Raw genomic sequence first — 16,350 nt, forward strand, 5'->3', positions numbered from 1 at the left:
GGTGAGCTAAATGAAAATTGTACTATTTAAAAGGACAGTTTTCTTCTACATAAGAACTTTAATCCGTACTGAAATTCCAAATTTCTTCTCGAGTGATTGTGATTTTTTTTTGTAGGTTTACGAGGAGATAGAATAGAAAGGGTCTTCGTTATCCAGTTAGATCATGAAATTTATTAAAAACTAGCTGTTGGGGTAGCGCTTCGCGCCACCCCAACACCTAGTTGGTGGGGGCGCTTCGTGCCCCCCACCAACTACGTAAAACTTGCGAATATACAACATTCTTCGCTGTCCCATTGTCTGTGCATATAAATAGATTGTCAGGTTTACCTACTCTTGAACATGCAATATATAATTGTCCATGGGAAAAACAATCCGTATTCAGATCTATACCTCATTATTCTAATGATTGCCCTTGAGCTTTGTTGATGGTGATTGCAAATCGAACTTTCCCTGTGTCCCCCCGTCGTCATTTATGTATCCCCTTGTGCCCCCTGGCGTCCCCGTTGTAGTTGTATATTCCCTGTGTCCCTGTCTGTAGTGTCATCTTATAATGACGTCATATACAAATCCATATATACTTATAATGACGTCATATGCAAATCCACAAACAAACAAACATGCCTACAAACAACTTATATATATATATATATATATATATATATATATATATATATATATATATATATATATATATATATATATATATATATATATATATATATATATATATATATATATAGATATAGTTTCTTTTTTAGTTTTTCTTTTTTTTTAGTTTTGCAGCTTTTTTTTATTTTTTTTAGTCTTTTTTCTTTTTAGGTTTTTTCTTTTTTTAGCTTTTTTCGCGCCATATTAGTTAAGCGCCATTGTAGTTGTGTCCCTGTGTCCCACCTGTGAATATAGATAGATATATATATATATATGTTTTTAACTATGTAAAACTTGCGAATATACGTAAAACTTGAACATGCAACATATAATTGTCCATGGGGAAAACAATCCGTATTCAGATCTATACCTCATTATTCAAATGATTGCCCTTGAGATTTGTTGATGGTGATTGCTAGTCGAACATTCCCTGTGTCCCAGTCGTCATTTATATATTCCCCCTGTGCCCCCCGGTGTCCCCGTTGTAGTTGTGTCCCTGTGTCCCGGTCGTCATTTATATTCCCTGTGTCCCGGTCGTTATTTGTGTCCTGGTGTCCCAGTCTGTAATTTCTCTTTGAGTGTCCTGTTCGTCATTTATATTCCCTGTTTCCCGGTCGTCATTTGTGTCCCGGTGTCCCGGTCTGTAATTTCGTCAGTCGAAAAACATGACGTCAGTCGACAAACAACTTCATGACGGAATAATGCTCAATCCTCATAATGACGTCAGTCGACAAACATGACATCAGTCGACACACAAACATGACGTCAGTCAACAGTCATACAACTTATTTTTATATATATACTAGCACCTTTCCAGCAGCTTCGCGCCCCTCCAGGCCCCCCCGCGCGCGTAAGTCGTTACGCGCCATATTAGTTACGCGCCATTGTAGTTGTGTCCCTGTGTCCCACCTGTGAATAGAGATAGATATAAATATATAATTTTAACTACGTAAAACATGCGAACATACAACATTCTTCGCTGTCCCATTGTCTGTGCATATAAATAGATTGTCAGGTTTACTGACTCTTGAACATGCAACATATAATTGTCCATGGGAAAAATAATCCGTATTCAGATCTATACCTCATTATTCTAATGATGTGTCCTTGTGTCCCAGTCGTCATTTATATTCCCTGTGTCCCGGTCGTCATTTGTGTCCCGGTGTCCCAGTTTGTAATTTCTCTTTGAGTGTCCCGGTCTGTAATTTCTATTCGAACAATTCCTGTGTCCCGGTCTTCATTTATATATCCCGCATGTGCCCCCGGCGTCCCCGTTGTAGTTGTGTCCCTGTGTCCCGGTCGTCATTTATATTCCCTGTGTCCCGGTCGTGATTTGTGTCCGGGTGTCCCAGTCTGTAATTTCTCTTTGAGGTTCCTGGTCGTCACTTATATTCCCTCTGTCTCGGTCGTCATTTGTGTCCCGGTCTGTAATTTCTCTTTGAGTGTTTTTTCTTTTTAGTTTTTTTTTTAGTTTTTCACCTTTTTTCTTTTTTCAGTTTTCTTTTTCTTCTTTATTTTTCAGCGTCACTATGAAGTACATATCGCCGAATCTTTGTTTTTTAACTTAAATCTGGTAGGCATTGATGACCTTATCCAAGTCAAAATCCCAAACCCAATCATCATCGCTATCATTTTCAGTTTTGATATGTTTTGACTCTCGCTGTCCAGGTGGATTTTCATCTAATTGCGCGGTTTTGCGTTCTTTAGCCGCAAGCCTGTTTTCTTGCTGTTCTTGTGATTCCTCGGCACGCTTTCTTTTCTTAATTTCTGTATCTGCCGCAAGCCTGTTTTCTTGCTGTTCTTGTGATTCCTCGGAACGCTTTCTTTTCTAACTTTCTCTATCAGCAAGTTTTTTGGCATAGACTCTTTGAGCAGCTTCCTCGGCTGTTGCCATTGTAGGTTCTTCAGTCATTTTACAATTAAACATTCTTCTGTGAACGAATGTCTTAAATACCTTTAATGACGTCATCGTCATAACAAACATGACGACAACTAACTTCATGACGTCAGTCGACACATAAACATGACGTCACTCGACAGACACACACACACACACACAAACACAGACAACTTATCTATATATATAAAAATAAGTTGTTTGTGGGTTATGTCTGTCTGTCTGTCTGTCCGCATATGACGTCTGAATTATTTCATCATATACCAATTCAAAAACGAAAGTATACAAGCTGATGTAGCTGAGTTAGTAACGCGGTATGTTCCAGGTTCTAAGTTCGAGAGGTTCCAGGTTCAAACCTTACAAAAACTACAAAAAAAAAATAAAAAAATAAAAAAGCTAAAAAAAGTAAAAAAAAGGTAAAAAACTAAAACCTAAAAAAGAAAAAAAACTAAAAACTAATAAAAATAACTAAAAAAAAGGTAAAAACTACAAAACAAACCAAAAACTAAAAAAAACTAAAAAAAAGGTAAAAAAACTAAAAAAAACTAAAAACTAAAAAAGAAAAAAAACTAAAAAAGGAAAAAACTGAAAAATAAAGGAGAAAAGGAAAACTAAAAAAATAAGAATAAAAATAAAAAACTAAAAATAAAACACAGACAATGGGACTGCGAAGAATGTTGCATATTCGCAAGTCATGAAAAACAAAGCGGAGTAACTTAGATGCGCCTGTTAAAATGTAACAGATTTTAAACGATATACTACTACGTCATCCACCTACCCTTTCTAAATTTTTAAAAGAAAGTTGTTTTAGCCTTATTTCTCTTCTCAACTTTACAGCAGCAAATATAGCTTCAATTCAAGCTTTAAATGTACAGAATATCGAATTCATATTTAGAAATGAGCAAAAAAGTTTAATATGATTTTTTCATTCCATGAGAGCAAATCATAATTTTCAAGTGCCACCATTATGTAAATAGATCAATCAAATCAAACAAAGATGCCAATCTATACAATGCAAGATATACAAAGTACAGATAGAGGTTGTACACTTCAGAAGCAGAGTTCACAGCACGCCGAAAAGAGATTCCCAGGTACTGCAAGAAGCCTCATAGAAGATGCAGACAAAAAATCCTCCTTGGAGAAGCGAACGAAGACATTGCATCGCTACAGGCCTGGAATAGTTGCACTACGAGAGATTAGAAGGTATGTCAAATCATCAGAATTACTCATCGAGAAGAGATTCCCAGGTACTGCAAGAAGCCTCCTAGAAGATGCAGACAAAGCACGCCGGGAACAGATTCCCAGGTACTGCAAGAAGCCTAATAGAAGTTGCAGACAAAAAAGCCTCCTTAAAGAAGCCCACGAAGAAATTGCCGAAAGAGATCAGGTTGCGCGAAGTCGAGTAGAATCGCGAAGATCAGGTAGAGAAAGAAAACAAACACAGTTTTATGGTATGTGTTATATTAAGGAGGGGGAGAATGCAGTGTTTTGATCATTTGTTTCTATGTGCAAGTTTTTATTTTGAAATTCCTCCCTTCCCTGTTGTATGAGTCATACGCTGATCGCGAATACCAGCTATGCGCCATTCATTTTAGTTCAGTTGATTACCTGTATCTGCCTTGTAAAGTTCTTCAAATAAATGCTTGTTAAACGAATATAGCAACCCGAAAGATAATTTGCTCAGCAGGGATTAAATTTTATATGTAGACAAACACCGTCCTCTTAGTTTACTGCGAAATTCCTTTAGCTCATCAATTGTCAATATAGCCTGAGGTAATGGTTCCCACAACTAAGGGCTAACATGTCTTATGGAAAAATTGGATTGCTTTGTAATAAACTGAGGTTGCCAAACAAGTGGCGATGCTCTAGTTGAGTAATTATGGAAATTAACACTACTTGTAAACATTTCCCTAAAACACTCATGTATTAACGAACGTGTACACTTAAACATAAAAACAGCATTATAAAAATTGAAGAATCTGGCACACGATGATACATTTACTTGATTATAACCATAGTGTTTTTTTTCTTAGATTTTAGTGCTATGATATAGTCTTGTTTTATTCTCAATGGGTCATAGACCTATTAGTTCCCCCTAAGCTTTTTTTCCTTCTCATTTCGTCATTCTTCCAAAATTTTGTTATCCATCACTGTAGAAGTGTGGGCCTTATGGATCCTACTGGCCTCGTATCGCTTTATTTCCAGGTACCGGTATTTTAAGCCATTGGACATTGTGCTATTATCCTGCAACATTTTTTCTTCGAGATTTTTTTTTCAAATTTATATGTTTTCCCTCGGGACATTCTCCCAGACGTTAGTCTAATGTTTACTTATGCAAATTTAAAGGTAGATGACGTGGGTTTTGCAAATATAAATGATTAGATGACCTACAAACCAAATACTTATTCTTAGTGTTTCCGATAACTAAGGTTTTTCCCCCTTTAGTGGTCTACACCACTAACAAACAAGAGTTAGTTTAGATTCGCAGTAAGGCTTACTGCAGGCCAGATATTTTATTTTTAATCTTTCCTAGTAATAAATGTTTTCCTTGTTACTTGGCTTACGTAAGACATGTTTTGGTTGAAGAATTCTTTGTAGACCGAAAACAAAGGTTTTTCTCTTACATTGTTTACGCAAGGATTTGTTGATTCTCTTAACAGGTAGTGAACCGGGTACTTCCTTTGTTTCTTCTGGGTATAAAATAATGCATAAAAGCGCCAAGAGTCATCAGTCCAGCATTACAAATGAGTCGTGACACTAGAAATTTTAAAAAGGAGATTATTTGAGCATACCTCTAGAAAATGATTCAATTTCCAAGTGCATTAAAGGATGGAGGTAACCCCCCCCCCCCAGAAAAAAGTAGTGACTATTCTTAAATTGAAGCTGATAGGAATTGGAATATGTAAAAAACAGCTAAAAAACTTCCCCCATTTCATTACATGGTTCTATGGGGAATAAAAGAATCTTATTCTATTAGGACTGAATACACTTCAGCCGAAAAAACATACCAATTTTTATAGCGCTTTGGAGAATCGCCAAATCAAACTTTTTCTGACAAACAGGTAAACTAGAGTTAGTTGAGAACCGTGAAATTAAGGGTAGACTTTTGAAAGGTAATCACACATAATACATGAGAAGAATTATTGGTATTCTTATGAAAAGGAGTGACTTTTCAAGTGATACATTTCAAGGAAAAAATAGATTTATTTTTCGTTAAAACTAAGAGATTTTGGTTAAATTGCTGCATCTTTAGTGACGATTTCATGTGGGAAATCTGACAAGCATCTTTTTTTATTATGAACAAGATTTTTAGCATTGTCTAAGGTCGACCCTTAAAGATTAAATCCCTCTTAGAGCAAAGGGGTACGCATCATTTGCTAATACTAGTCCCCATAGACTCATACAAGTATCATATTTTTGCCTACATCTGGGCCCATTGAAACAGGATAGGGAGAGATAGGGATAACTGATTCGATACAAATTTAAGTGGAACACAATACTTGTTGATATATTGTTTTATGGTTCAGTTATTTGGAAAACTATAAATTTTAGTCTTTATAACAGATGAATCCCAGTCCGGAAAGGGTTCCTCCCGCAAAGAAACCGAGGATGGGTGAAGATGCAGGGCCTGTAAGACCTCCTGAACGTCTCTTGTAGGGGATGATTCGGGGACTTCAAGACCTGTGCCCCCTATACAAGTGAATGATGCAGAGAGTCTAGACCCTTTTGACCACACAGAACAAATAGATAACATTAATAGTACCCCTTTCGCAAGCACAATGTTTTTAGAGCTTAGTTTTGGGACCAATTAAACACGCTTATCCATTTTATAATGTAACAACCAAACAGTCTCTTCTGTTTTGTTAAGTTTCCCCTTAAAAGTTTTTTTTAAAGTGTCTCCTGTTTTGTTACATTTCAGCTTTAAAGCTTTTATTTTTCAAAGTGGTTGGGAATTTGTCGGAACACTTTTCCCTCAAAAAGCGTTTTCAACTGAAATTAAGGAGCAATATCATAACTAAAATGGACAGAAATTATTTTATATAAGAGGGGCATGCCCATCATAAATACCTCGCTCTTACGTTAAAGTTTGGCTTTCTGTCCCAGTTCTTTAAGGAATATCCCTGAAACACAAGGGTTGTTTAGTTGGAACAATAGTATCTTTTTTTGTACAAAAAAGCTTTAGCTTAAAGAGGCGTTGAGGAGGGGTTAGCCCCCTCATATAAGTAGCGATTTCTATTTGTTTGAAATTTTAATGTTGCTTCTTACTTTCAGTTGGAAAAAACTTGCGTTTTTATTTAATTTTAAGAAGCTATACAGCTATGCAAAGCGTAGAGCTTAAATTTCAAGAAACCCTAACTTCCGATAATAATCATTCTATTGAAGGAATCTACTGCCTTATTTTATTTTTTATTTTTATCCTTTCCAAGTTGGATTAGGGTATTTTACAATAATTGATCCAGATTGAATCCTCGACTGCCATGCAAAGGCTAAAAGATAATTTCAAAAATCCGTTTCATTTGACTGATAGCATTTTCATGGAGCTATATTAAAACAAGAACTTGAGATACGGCTTATTCCGCTAAGTTTTTAGACCTAAGCGTGTTACTGTAGAGTAAGCAGTCCAAGGTGCTATTCCTGAATTATTAGCATTGGTTTCCTCGCGTTGTAGCATGGATGAAACCGAAGAAATTGAGACACATGTCCAAGTTTTTTTTTAAGTTTACATTAGCAAAAAAAAATGTGTTTGAGAACATGTGCAAACGATCTATGAACACATACACTATAGTGAAAACTTAAGTTCTTAGCTGGACATGTTCCCTTTCAACAATACACTAAGAAAATTTAAGCAAAATTGGTATTAAAGCTTAAGACTGCGTGCGAACTTATTGAATAAACTTGGCAGCAGGCCTGGATTCAAAAGAAAAGTAATAGATATTTACGAGAATAAAGAGGACAGAACTAGCTCCATAGCACATATATTATTTTCCACAACAAAGAAAAATACTGCTGCCATTTGTAGTGTTTTCAAGCAAAAACCTCCTTTATTATTATTAAATAAAAATAATCTTCAACTGAAAGTAAGGAGCAACATTAAAACTTGAAACGAACAAAGAATTATTTCATGAGGGGATTTGTCCCCTAGTCGATACCTTGCTCTTTACGCTAAAGTTCAAATTTTGTTCCAATTCTTTAAGAATGACCTCTGAATCCCAAAGGTCGTTTAATTAGAATAAATAACTCTTTTTTGAAAGTACTAAAAAATGTTAACGTAAAGAGCATGGTATTGACGGTGGGATGAATCCCCTCATATACGTTTCGGTTCGCTTTAACTTCCAATGTTGCTCCTTACTTTCAGTTGAGAAAAATTGTTTCTTTTATATTTAATTTCTGATCGTTTTTTGAACTTTTGATGGGTAAGACTAAACTTGACGAAACTCATATGTATTTGAAATCAGCATAAAAATTCGATTCTTTTTATTCATCGATTCTTATCAAATTTTTTTTTTTTAGAGTTTTGGCTACTATTGAGCCGGGTTGCTCCTTATTTACAGTTCGTTACCACAAACTGGTTAATAGCTTATAAGGAAGTTATGATTTTATAGAAGCTCGTAAATACATAAAGGGGTAATTCGAGAAACGACTCTGTGCCCGCTGTATATTTTTAACGGTTTTTCCCAATGAAGCTATTCTCAGTCTGTACAAATAACTTGTGCTAATACTGCATTCCTTCATTAATAAATTTAACATAGTATAAACACAGGCTAGAATTTATGGAGCTTGATTCCGTCTTAATTTACCCTGAAATATTCCAGCGTTAGAAAATAACTTATTTTTATAGTCACTAATTTACATCATGCGGAAAACGAGTCTTGACACTCAATGAACGTTTTATATGCGTGCACAAATTATTTAACTTCGGTTAATGATAAACTCCAGCGTCGAATGCAGCAACTGATAGTGAATCAGCCTTGTGGGTTTTTGCTATTGATAAGAGAACAGCGTAAAATACATAACCTTTATATTATCCATAAAGTAATAAAAGAAAATTACCAAAACATAATCAAAACTGAAGAAAAATAATATATAACATTTCTTCTTTTCCTCTGTTTAACTACGGGCTTGATTATAGACGCCACAAAATCCTAGAAAAATAATATTAAAATTTGGTCAATATTTAAAGAGAATAGTAAATCTAGAAGGATAGTAAGCCCTGATTTGGTGTTTATTAAATTAATCATTTCAAATTAACTTGTTTTATTATTTAATGTTTAGACTCACAAAATAAAATAAGAAATTTTTTTCTCACAGCTAATGTTATTGGGCATGAAGTCAGGGGGGAGATGGGTAAACCGAAAACCCCAATGGTTGTGTTTGTTCCATAATTTTGTAGCCTTTCCATTTCATTCGCAGGTTATTTATATTATGACAAACTTCCCCTCCTTGAAACAAACTTGAGTACATTGCTGCTTATAAAGACTAGCATCTACTCTTTTATGAATACTATCGAGTTATTTTTAAGAACAAATAAAAATATAATGTCTTCTTTTTGATATGTTAACCAAAATATAAGAATCAGTCACATAATAAATCAGAATGCCACCCCAACACACTCGGAGACTATAATGGTGAGGGGGGGTCATAGGATAAAACGTCTAGACATTATCTGGTGGGACAATATTGAGCTAAAGTTTGCTTTTAGTACTTTCCAAATAGACCACTATCAATTTTTTTAGAGACAAGCGACAAAGTTCACTGGAAGTTTTTACAGACGCAAAATAGAATCCAGAACACCCGGGAGTCAGGCAACGGGTGACAAAAATTGTATTCTTGAATACGATACAACCCTTCAGGAAATCTTTGGTAGGAAATTTTCTGGAGTGGGAAATTATGGGAGTGTTGAGTTTATTTTCCCAGAAAATTTCATTTTTACCTATAGAAATAGAAAAAAGATAGAAGCCTGATGTTCACCAGGTTTTATTATTAATTCTATTTTTCCAATATAAAACAACGTGACTTCGGTTTAACAGCGAAATTTGGCCTCAAAATGCTGAAAATTGTGACCTGTATTATTTTCCTATTGTTTTTACCCGAATCCTGCAAATTTCGCCATCTTAATCCTTTTAAACTAATCCCTTAATCATGAGTCAATACAATATCTTAACCCTCTTGACCCCCTTCCCATGGGCTCCCAAACAGATTAAATTTGAAAATACATCTTAAAGTCTAAATATTTAGTCTTGAAACTCGGATGACACCGATGTAGTTGTCAAGAGTTGTGTGTAGTTGATTTTAAGGCCAGTCCTCTTGGCTTGGAATAATAACGTAACTGTACTCTAGGTAGAACTTGTCATTGTTTTTAATGAGATTACTTGTTGAAGCAGTTTCTAAAGACTATTGAAAAGTTTAAACCATAGGGGACAAGGGTGCTCATAACATTTCCACTGTAATAGCTGATCGGGTACATGAAAACGGATGTTTTAAGCCCAAATATCCAAGCTATATATGCTCATCTCAACAATTTTATCTCAAAGATGCTATAAGGTCTTAGTATATTCCTTAGGGAGGGGATTACACCTTCCATTCCACTGGGGATCTAACCCCTGAGCAAGACTAGATAGGTTTAGGTTGCCTAACTATTGATGGTGTTAGTAAGAATAAAATCTGTCTCTTTTATTTGCAGTAGCTAGTCTTTTTACACAACAGCATCGAAGCAGTTTAGGCTAATTGCAGGCCAAATGTTCTAGTCATGCTTTTTATTTATACCCAAGTTTTCGATTATTTATCTAACTGATTTTCGTATACACTTTAGGAACAAAAAAGACAAATGAAGGTGCTATAGCTTGCGTGGTTTCACATCTGGTATTTGTTTACATAATACGACAATTTGCTAAGTGTGCCGATTAAATTTTTGAGATGTGGTTATTCAAAGGCGTTGCGTGATTTCTATTTTTCTTTTGTATTTATGTTTATAGCCAACTTTCCAGAGCTGAGTATAATGGGTCGAATAATCCACTCGCTCTTTTACTAATAGGTAAGTCTCTTAATTTCCTTTACAGAAATAATTGGGAGAGGTACTATTTGAAACCAAGTTTTTTTTTTGATGTTGTGAAGGTATCAAAACTTTATTTGTTGAAAAAAACTGGTCATTATTAAATAGGAAAAAATAAAAATGTTATTTTGGGACTTTCACTCTCATAAACAATTTAAATTATGCATCTTGCGTGCTTTGGTTATACCCCAGCTGGTTTTGTCTAAAAAAACTGTTGTCAAAGAGACATTTCAGAAAACAAAATTTTACTTTTTCTTTCTGTCCTAAAGCAGAGCCCTCTTGGTATAACAATTTTTTTCAATCCCAGGGGGATTAATCCGATTCCCAAAACTTGCATCTTTTGAAGAAAACTAGTTTAATAGTGTACCAGGCACCAGGATTACTTTTAAGTGTTGTTTTTTGTTTCACCAGATATCATACTCCTGACAGTTTCTCTGATGTCTAATTAAAACCAATTTCCAGAGATCTCAGATTTATGGATTATTGTCATTATGGGCGGACTCATCAATAACGCTAAAGTTCAGGCCAGAAAAGTCGACTGCCCCAAGAGACTTGAGGATACAACAGATGCCAATAACTTTCTGTTCTCATGCTAAATCAATAAATATAACAAGATATCAGGTACAAATGAAGAGGATATTCAATTTGAATCGTTTGCGATTTTTTTTTTTGGACGACCACCAAACGGCATTCTCATAAAGTCCAACTCACAAGTATGCTTAGATAACTGTCTAGGTATAATGGTTTGCTACAGATCCTAATGTGCTTCATGAATATCAAATTGCCACGTTTGATGTTTTCAATGTTTTGAATTGCCATGGATACTCCTACGCCACTTTATTTCGATTTCCCTTCTTAGAGCAAAATTGTGTTTCTTATCACTGACATTAAAATCAGGACGTAAAAAAAACAAAGAAATAGATCAAAATCTACAAATCTTCAAAAGCATAAACGGAGTTTCACGTAAAAGTTCAGAAACTTAATAGACACTAATAAGTTAAACGTAATTAAAGCTGGAGTGGAATCTTTCTAGTTCACCTGCGTATCAGTATACTGTATATGACACCACTAATTTTTGACTCTTACAAGAACCGCGTCATACATCCGCTTTAGGGTGTAAATTAAATTAAAAAAAAAAACAAGTTTTTTTAACTGAAAGTAAGGAGCAAAATTAAAACTTAAAACGAACAGAAATTACTTCGTATATGAAAGGGGCTGCTTCCTCACCAAAATCCCGCTCTTGACGCTAAAGTTTGACTCTTTCTCTCAACTCTTCTTTTTAAAACAGTAAAAAAACTTTAGCGTAAAGAGCGGGATGTTGGTGAGGAAGCAGCCCCTTTCATATACGAAGTAATTTCTGTTCGTTTTAAGTTTTAATTTTACTCCTTACTTTCAGTTAAAAAAAACTTGTTTTTTTTTTTATTTAATTTCTGAACGTTTTTCAATCAATGCATGTTTTGATTTTGGCTCTCCGCAGAGAAATAATTAAAACGAAATTTGCATATTTACTATTTTTTTTTTGCTAAATGACTTTCTCATAATTTTGATTGAATGATTTTGAGAAAAAAGAGCGGGGGAGGAAGCCTAGTTGCCCTCCGATTTTTTGGTTAATTAAGATAAAGACAACTAGAACTTTTAATTTTTTACGAATCTTTTTTTTAGTAAAAGATATACGTAACTTATAAATAAGCTTACGTAAAGAAGTTTTGTATTCTCATGTTTTTATTACATATATGAGGGGGTTCGCCCCCTCGTCAGTACCTCGCTCTTTACACTAAAGCTTAGATTTTGTCCCAATTCATTAAGAATGACCCCTGAATCACCAAAGCCGTAAAAAAAATAGTTGAAATTACTAAAAATACTTTAGCGTAAAGAGCGGGGTATTAGGAGGAGGTGAGCCACTCATATGGGTAATAATTTCTGTTCGTTTTAAGTTTTAATGCTGCTCTTTACTTCCAGCTGAAAAAAACTTTTTCATATTTCTTTTTTCATTGTTTTTTTTTTAATAATGCTAGTAAATCCTGCGCTCCCTTCATGGAAATGTTCTTCTACCATGATAAATTCCTCGATGGAAAGCTCCCCCAGCCTATCCCCGCATTCTCAACCCCTCCCCCCAACCAAAAAATCCTACTGAAAACGCCTACACACTTCCCAATAACCATTACTATATGTAAGCACTGGTCAAATTTTGTAACTTGTAGCCCCTCCCCCAGGGACTGTGGGGGAGTAAGTCATCCCAAAGACATAGTTTTTATGGTTTTCAACTATGCTGAACAAAATGGCTATCTCAAAATTTTGATCCGTTGACTTTAGGAAAAAAATGAGCGTGGGAGGGGGCCTAGATGCCCTCCAATTTTTTTGGTCACTTGAAAAGGGCACTAGAACTTTTAATTTCCGTTAGAATGAGCCCTATTGCGACATTCTAGGACCACTTGGTCGATACGATGACCCCTGGAAAAAAAAAAAACAAAAAAAAAACAAACAAATAAACACGCACCCGTGATTTGTCTTCTGGCAAAAAATACAAAATTCCACATTTTTGTAGATAGGAGCTTGAAACTTCTACAGTAGGGTTCTCTGAGACGCTGAATCTGATGGTGTCATTTTCGTTAAGATCCTACAACTTTTAGGGGGTGTTTCCCCCTAATTTCCTAAATAAGGCAAATTTTCTCAGGCTCGTAACTTTTGATGCGTAAAACTAAACTTGATGAAACTTATATATTTAAAATCAGCATTAAAATGCGATTCTTTTGATGTAGCTATTGATATCAAAATTCAATTTTTTAGAGTTTTGGTTACTATTGAGCCGGATCGCTCCTTACTACAGTTCGTTACCACGAACTGTTTGATTTTAGATAATGAACGGTTATTTGTCAGGAAACATACGATTCATTTTTCATCTTAATTTGCTTATTTTCACTTTAGCCCCGGGTTTCGTGAATTGCTATGTATGGATGAAAATCGCCACAGCAGCTTCCGCAGCAGCCTTGGTTGAAGCATTTACAACTCAAGTGGATAATTTGGTTCTACCTCTCGTTTTTCTCATTCAAATATTGCTTTAAACATCAAAATGGAATTGCAATTTAGCACAATTTCTAGCATTTATATCTTCACCAGCTTTTTCTTACTTTTTCTTTGTTATTTAAATTGATGCATATAAGAGAACTTTCCATAGAGATGTACAATGAATATTGCTGCATATTGTTTGTATAATTCAGAGTGTTATAATATGTATATGAGTGCATAAACACATAAACACACATATATATTTAAAATGCTCTTGTCACCCTTTTTAATCGGAAGAGAGGTGGGATTGGAGAAGTTGAATGATATCTAATCATACTCAAACGATTGCAAGAACTACTATGCGAAGTTCGGGCTCGAGCCAATTTACACATTATGCGTCTTTTTAAAGACATTTTGAACATTAAAAATTTAAGCATCTATAAACATTTAATCATTTTTTTAAGTGTATTTATTAGGATACTTCGTCTCTCATGTTCAGAATGAGTAGAACAATCTTTTTTTTTAAAGCATTTTGTTAAATTTGGACTTTTCTGTGTTTAACAGTTTAAAAGTTATTGATAAGGTAATTAAGCCATTTCTTTTTTTTCTTTTTTCTTGTGACAGGTGGCCAGAAATTTTTTTCCTGGCCCTTCTTCTGCAGCGCTTGGATAGCCGTTAGAAATATCTGACCCCCTCGTCCAGGAGGATGAGTTTAATTTGCTGACTTGACAGGTGAGGACAATGTCATCAATGTCTGGTTAACAAAAACTAGGTAATCTGGTACCCTAAGACCTCCCCTGGGTTTAATTATTAACGGGGATAATGCTTCCCCGATTTGCTAAGAGAGCAAATAAAAGACTACCAGAATGACTCAATATTGGTAGGCTCAAGTAATGGTGCTCACTGTTTGCAGATTAACAATCAATCAGTAGAGAACAAGATGTTGAAGTTAGGAAAGTTGGATTTGTCTGATGAACTAATGCTAACATTTTCCTGCAAAAAGGATTTCCCTGATCAAAATTCTTCAGGAATGCAGTCGAATTTCCAAAGAGTTTCTTGCCTAAGGTTCTTGTTTTCTACGATAAAGATATTTTTACAGTAGAGAGTTTATCAGAGGAATTGAAGGACCAGGGCATAGGCGTTGACGAACTCGAAGTTATACTTAAGCAGAACAACACCCCAATGGCAATAATAAGTGAATGCTGGGACATTACTTCTGAGTCAGCATGCATTAAAGGCTACACTGGCTACTTTAATACCCGTCGCGACCCTGGCCTAAATCGTCATAGAGGCGGCGTAAGACTTTACTTTTGGAACGATCTACCGTCAAAGCTGTTGAGCGATCCGATTTACTTCCGCCATGAGATATTGTGGATGGAATGTAAACCAACACATCTATTCATTGCCAAAAACAAGACAAAACTTATTGAGCACATACAGTTTAGTTTTTCATAGACAAAATTCGCCAAAAGTACGCCTCTCTTGCCTTTATCATTGCTGGTGACTTCAACCAAAGAAACAAACAGTAGGTTTTCAGTGTCTTAGATTTGCGGCAAGATGTCGTTGGTACCAACACATCTGAGTGGCAGCGTACTTGACTTGATCTTAACGAACCTTATATCCTTCTATGATGCACCGTGGTCCCTAGGACCCCTCAGATTTCCGATCATTTTATAATTTTCGGGGAAGCACATTCAGCAATCCCCAAGACCAAACGAGTCAAAACTAGTATACGACCACTAACAAGAAATACGATTTCTACGTTCGGTCGCTACTATGCGCGCAATGGGTACATGCAAGCATACTCTCCTTTTAGCGATCGATTTTTCGCAAGACCGTTTCCAGTGTGTCTACAGCCTTTTCCCTGGAGACACCAGCTCCAAATGGCCTGAGCTCACGTGTGGTGCTCCTCAAGGCATGAAACTTGCAGCGATGATATTTTTAGTAGTTATAAACATTTTTCTTTTCTGAGTTTGAGGACAGTTTTAAGTATGTTGACGACTTGTTATTTCTTCTGAAATATCTCACTGAAAACTCCGATGCAGTTTCCCAATTCCGTTGTGCAATAATGAGCAACTTATAACCGATGCACAATCAACCGCCTTCGAATCAACGATCGAAAAACCAAAATACTTCGCTTTAATCCTCTTAAGAGGGACTTTGTCAGTCCTCCTCCACCGTCTCCTAGTGTATCTTCAGCTGTAATTCTCGGTGTCACATTTATCGTTGACTGTTCGTTTAGTACTAACGTTGATACAATCACTGCAAAGGTAAATGGTGCGATGTGTACCCTTATCTTACTACGTCGTTTCGGTTTTTCTGTGTCTCAGCTTAAGACCGCTTATCTTACATACATCCGACCACTTCTCTGTATGGGGCCCCCAAGTCAATAACACATGTTACCTAAGCGATCAACTTGAGTCGCTACAAAAAGAGCCATTAAAGTTATTCTTTCAGACGCATATTTTAGTTATCTTTAATCTGCAAATTTGGCCCTTTTTTCACAGCAGTGAAAAACAGAGATTCTACCACCAGTTATGAGAAATAAAATAAACACAAGGTCAGGTAACAAAGTGAGACTGGAATTGCCTACTCCAAGAACAAACCTTTTCGCCAATTTTTTCGTTCCTTTTTACATGACAGCATTTAATAAGTTATAGAGTCGTGTTTTTCTTTTTTCTTGTTGTCATTGTAAGTAAAGGCGCCATTTGGTTGGAAATTTTAGTCTAAGCTATGAGTGCAAGTGTAA

At 35.6% G+C, this 16,350-nt stretch overlaps 1 protein-coding gene across 2 annotated transcripts in view; it reads right to left on the reverse strand.

The window, feature by feature from the left end:
• Positions 1-8,547: 8,547 nt before the first annotated feature.
• Positions 8,548-16,350, reverse strand: part of LOC136031100 (aldehyde dehydrogenase, mitochondrial-like) — a 63,589-nt gene continuing 55,786 nt past the window's right edge. For both annotated transcript variants that reach the window (XM_065710400.1, XM_065710401.1), the window contains exon 12: positions 8,548-8,688. The gene's annotated coding sequence lies outside the window, so the exon portion shown is untranslated. The remainder of the gene's footprint in view (positions 8,689-16,350) is intronic.

Source organism: Artemia franciscana, chromosome 9 (genome assembly GCF_032884065.1).
Source record: "Artemia franciscana chromosome 9, ASM3288406v1, whole genome shotgun sequence".
In the NCBI taxonomy this organism is placed as follows: Eukaryota; Metazoa; Arthropoda; class Branchiopoda; order Anostraca; family Artemiidae; genus Artemia; species Artemia franciscana.